This window comes from Lathyrus oleraceus, chromosome 5 (genome assembly GCF_024323335.1).
Source record: "Lathyrus oleraceus cultivar Zhongwan6 chromosome 5, CAAS_Psat_ZW6_1.0, whole genome shotgun sequence".
In the NCBI taxonomy this organism is placed as follows: Eukaryota; Viridiplantae; Streptophyta; class Magnoliopsida; order Fabales; family Fabaceae; genus Lathyrus; species Lathyrus oleraceus.
This window is the reverse complement of record NC_066583.1, coordinates 212551896-212557739: the sequence shown is the minus strand read 5'-3', so window position 1 is coordinate 212557739 and position 5844 is coordinate 212551896.

Here is a 5844-nt window from a genome sequence, read left to right as displayed (position 1 = left end):
AATCAACTCATATGCGGATATGGTGTGCCAGACAAGATCATTACTGATAATGGATCTAACTTGAACAACAAGTTGATGAAAGAGTTGTGTAGCGAGTTCAAGATTGTGCATCATAATTCCTCTCCCTATAGACCAAAGATGAATGGGGCTGTTGAAGCTGCTAACAAGAACATCAAGAAGATTATTTAGAAGATGGTTGTTACGTACAAAGATTGGCATGAGATGCTGCCATTTGCTTTGCATGGCTATCGTACATCTCTCCGCACTTCAACAGGGGCAACCCCTTTCTCTCTTGTGTATGGCATGGAGGTTGTGCTCCCCGTGGAGGTTGAGATTCCATCAATGAGAGTCTTGATGGAAGCCAAGTTGACTGAAGCTGAATGGGTTCAGAGTCATTACGACCAACTGAATCTGATTGAAGAGAAGAGATTAACTGCCATGTATCACGGTCAGTTATATCAGCAAAGGATGAAGAAAGCCTTTGATAAGAAGGCCAGGCCTTGTGTGTTCTGAGAAGGTGACCTCGTGCTCAAGAAAGTCTTGTCTTTCGCGCCCGATTCCAGGGGCAAGTGGACTCCAAACTATGAAGGTCCATATGTTGTTAAGAGAGCCTTTTCAGGAGGTGCTTTGTTGCTTACAACTATGGATGGGGAGGATTTCACTCGTCCTGTGAATTCAGATGCAGTCAAGAAATACTTTGCCTAAAATAAAAACAGAATAGCTCGCTAAGTTGAACACCCGAAAGGGCGGCTTAGGCAAAAATGAGCGTCTTGGTGGATTGAAAACCCGAAAGGGCGGTCCAGGAAAAAGTTAGAGACTTGAAAAAAATGAATGTATATCCCGCTAGATTGAGTACCTCACCTCGGGGCAATCTAGGCAAAAAAATAGGGATTTGGCAAGTAACTGCATCCTGACAAGACTTTGCTCTACAAGCTGTCATCTGTCAAAGATTCTCGCTCAATCATCGTCAATTGAAGCTTCAAATACATTGGATTCAGAGTTGGTGGAGAAATGGTCATTATGTTCAATGTAGCCCTTTTTTCCAATATATATCACCAATTTCAAATTTTTAAAGAACCATGGAGTCTCGTCATTTGCGGACTAACATTCTATCAAATAAATTTGAGCCTTTATCCAATTCTTGGCACTCTTATTTGTTTATGTTTAATAAATGTTTACATGTTTTAATTGATAAATATCATTGTTTTAAACAAATAAAGTTTTTATAAACTGTTTTTAAACAAAGTGAACATTCACGATGACTAAAAAGATAAGTGGAATGTCTTCAGTTCTCTCCCAAGGATAGTACGATTTCCAAAAGGTAAGGAACTTGTTCATATTCTGGCATGTTTATATCCTCTTTATCAGCTTTCATTTGTCTCCCCAGCGAGCGCAGAAAGAAGGATACATCATTAGCTTCCCAGAGAGTCTGATAATTTGCGGATGTACATCCAGCGCACTCATGGATAGTTTGTTTGTGCATACATGTTTGTTTCCCCCGCGGAGTCTTAGCAATCCGTGATCGGTTGGATGGTTGATTTATGGGTGATCCCTTCTATTCCAGTTCTTGCCTTGATCTTTTAGAGACGTATATCCCTCTATATCAGGCACTAGCAATTGTGTTTATCAATTATATGGTTGTTATCCCTTGTGTGGACTGACCTAAAATCCCTTATAGATTGATGAAAGTTGATATGCTATCTATTCATGAGGAAGTTTATCTTTCCCCATCACGAGTAAGAATCTCCAGCGGAGTAGGCATGTGTTCCCTGCGAAGCTATCTTTCAGTTATCTCCTCAGCAATAGTTGCCTAGAGCAGTTGGTGAAGGGTTTGTTCCCCTTTTTTTTCACCCCCAGCATGGCACATGTTGACGAAGGATTCGTTTCCGATCCCTTCAACAGAGGTGTCTCCCTTTGAGTTCATCTACAACTCATCCCCAATAGGGTTGCTTGCAGTAGGTTATCCCCAGTATGGTCGCTTGCAGACCATCCCCAATGGAGTTGCCTGATCCAAGCATAATAATTTATTTCCCCTCCGTGTTGGAAGATTTCTTCTGAATATAGAGTTGGTGGTCAAGATGCTTATTTCCTTCCCCAGCGGAGCAAATTGTTCTCTCTCCCCTTAGCAGAGATGTCTCTCCAGCAGACGATAGGGAGTGTTTTGATTGCTGAAGTTTCTGTTTGGAGGTTCTTCCCCACAGAGTTCCATATCATTCCTTGAGTTCCCCAGTAGAGTTTCTTCTACGAAGGTTCTTATCCGTATTGAGCTCCCTAGTAGAGTTTCTTTTACGACGGATCTTATGTCTGTTCGACAGCAAATCCCCAATGGTGGTTTGTATCTCCTGGTATTAGGTCATCCCCGCCAGAGTGAATTTCTCCTGTGGCCCTTGCCTTCTCTTTTGAGATGTTATACCGGATGTCAGTTTGTGGCTTTTCAGCCTGTTTGTGTTAGATATGTCTGTTTGACAGCATTAATCATACATAAATCACGCATATACATGCATAATCATAGCCTTCAAATATTCATGATGCATTCTTTGCCATATACCTTTGATTGTTATCTCCTGCTATTGGTGATACATGTTTCCCCAAGCAGATGTTTGTGTCTGATCTCTCCATATAGAGTCAGCCCCATAAGCAGAAAGTGTTTATCTTTCTTTCTTTCTTCCCCACTGAGTTATGTCCTCGTGGATGATTATTGTTTCAGTTTCCTCCCCAGTTGTGTATCTGGATGGAATTACTCCCCTGAGTTATATCCTCATTGGGTTGAGTCTTGTTTGATTGTGTCCTTCTAGTTTGTTCCTAGATTGACTCCTTCCTTGTTATTCCCCTGCAGTTTCCCTGTGGTTTAGTTGTTCAGTTGCTCAATAACCAGTAATTGTTCATCTTTTCCCCAGAGGATCATTTTGGACTTCTACCCAGTAACTAGTAGTTGTAAGTCCTATTTCTGTGGTTTTCTACCCAGTAATCGGTAGATGTAATCCCCTATTTGTTGGTTATCTTTATCCAATATTCGGTATTGATACTCCTTCATTTTTAAGTATACCACCAAGTAACTGGTGATATATCTCTGGATAATTGCTTCTGTTAAGCAATTCATACACCGCGAGTCATCTTTCATTTACCCTTTGTTTGGTAATGATTGTTTCTCCTTCTGATTGGTCATCATTTTATACCTAGTTACCGGTATATCGATGTCCTTTATTTTTGGTCGATTTATCCTTTATTAACCCAGTAACCGGTTGTGGATAATCTTCCGTGCGAGTATGTTATCTACATTTTGACGGTAATAGATAATATATCTCATGCGCTCTTCGATCGAAGTCTTTTTCTTCCCCAGTTGAGTAAGATTCGTATTTCCTTGTGGAATCGAATGCTCGTCCTGTAAGTCGAGTTTGCTTTTTCAGCCCTCCCTTCGGATGATGAGTGTCTTGGATATGTTCCCAATTCACGCCTGGTTGGTCACCTATTATATGCCCAGTAACCGGTATCCATGGTGTTCCTTCCTTCTGCTCCCTATTATGACTTTTTTGTCCCCTGTGGAGTCAGATTTTCCTGAGATGGGATATGCCTTTTAGGTCCTCCTCAGATGTTTCGGATGATTGATATCTCTCACCCTTATACCGGTCTTAGATATTCTTTCTACCTAAGCGTGTTGTTCTTTCGCCTAGTAACCGGTGTTTTGATAACATGCCTCTCTTCGAGTTTATTACCCAGTAGTTGGTAATATCTCGTTGTTTTCTTCCTCAGCTGAGTCCCGATTTTTATCCGATGTATCCTTTATGGATAGTTTTGCTGTATTGGCATATTCCCCAATACATGCATCTTTGCGTCAACTCGAGTCTTTCCATCGATTTATTTTTGGGGAATCCCTTCGTGTCTCCCAGCAAGTTTTCAAGTCATGACCTGCTCACGCATTTTTACCTTATTTCTCCCTAGAGTCTCAGTCTCCTTGAGTGTGTTACTCCTATGGATTTTCAGTTTCTCCTGATTTCTTTTCCTTTGTGGTAATTATTAGCCATGAAGATTTTATTTTGCATCATGAGGTCTCTTAGGGACCAAAATTTGTCTCTTTGTTATTATTTAAGCCCATTCTACCTCGTCGAGACGAAGATTTTAACCTTCATATCTCCGGCTAGAATGACCTTAAATAGGGGCATCTGTAAGACCCTAATTTTGACCCTAAGATCCCTCATGGCATCATATCATTTGCTCATTGCACTGCCTCAAGGATCATAGCATGTGTGGCTCCTTAACCCTAGGGTGGGACTTGTGTGAGTTAGTTTGAGATCGCCAAGCATGCTTGTATTGTATATTATTGATTTTCTTATTTTGTTTTACTAACCAAAAGCACAAAAATATGTCACTAACTCTTTTTGTTTTGAAGCTCAAGTGATCATGTGATCCCTGCTCCTAGGAGGCTTCAATGCTCAATGAAGTGGCTAGATAAAGATGAGAACAAGAATGACAATGGTCAACAAAGTTCCTAATCATCATATATGTCTCCCAAGTATCTCAATTTTCCAATTTGATCAATATAACCCAAAGGGCTTGAGGATTGTTTCCCAAGGAAACCCTAATTCAACTGTGCATTGATTGTGCTTTGCTCATGAAGTAACTGTAAGACCCCAATTTTGGCCCTAAGATCCCTCATGGCCCATATCATATCATGTCATGGCCTCAAGGATCATTGCATGCCCTAGCTCCCCTCCTAGTGGGTAGGTTGCCTTGTGAGTTGATTCTTGATCACCAAGCATGTTTTGCATTTGTATATCATTGCTTTTCATATGTTTATTAACCAAAAAGTACAAAAATTTTGTCAGCTTAACCTTGTTGCTTGCAGTTGAAGCAATCATCAGCAATTAGGTCAAAGTCAGTCATTGGTCAGTCAAAGCAGTGGATGGTGACCATTCTTGCAGAATTTGGGCACCATGATCAATAATCAAGAGTTCATACAACTTGGGACATCATTTGAAGTCAAGGTCTCAAGGAATTAGGGTTTGGAATTCATCAGAAGTGGTTCAATCATGCAAAACCCTAGAAAAGTCAACAGGAAGTCAAACTTGGTCAACTGTGGATTTAATCAGTGATTTGATGGATGGAATTGATGTGAAGGAGTTAATTAATGTCCATACAAGCCTCATATATCATGCCAAACCTCATCATGGAAGAATTTGAAGTCAAACAGAAAGTTTCCAAAAATAGAAAGTTGACCTGTAATTCAAATTTGCCAAAAATGGAAACTTCTTGATCCTCAACTTACATCATGATACAAGCTTCAAATGAATTTTTGCCCAACATGAAAGTTGAAGATCTTGTTCTCCCATTTCCAAAAAGTCCAAGAACTCTCAATTCCCATGTATGGTTGTCAAGATATGATCAATTCATTTTCCAAAATTTGTGAACTTCAAAGGGCCATATCTCATGAACCATTTGGCCAATTTTGGTGGGGTTTTTTCCTACAAACCACATTTCATCTCCTCTTTCCAAAAATATAAATTTCATTCACCAAAACTTCACCATTCAAAATGGCCTTTTTGGACTTGCATTATTTAATTTCAAGTGAAGGTGAAATTTGACTTTTCAAAATAATCATTTCTAACACTTTTGGCCAATTGGAAACATTCAGAAATGTTGTTTTGGTCATGTTTGCAAGCCCATTTCGCAGCTGTTGCTCATACACCATACACATAAGCCAAAATGGGACAATTAGCAAAATTGCTCATTTAACCAAATGTTGATTAGCACATGCTTAGCCAACCTTAAACAGAAGTATAAGAGCACATTTTCTGCTCATTCCAAACCTAGCTGCAGCCTCAATCACACAGAAAAACTCTCATTCTC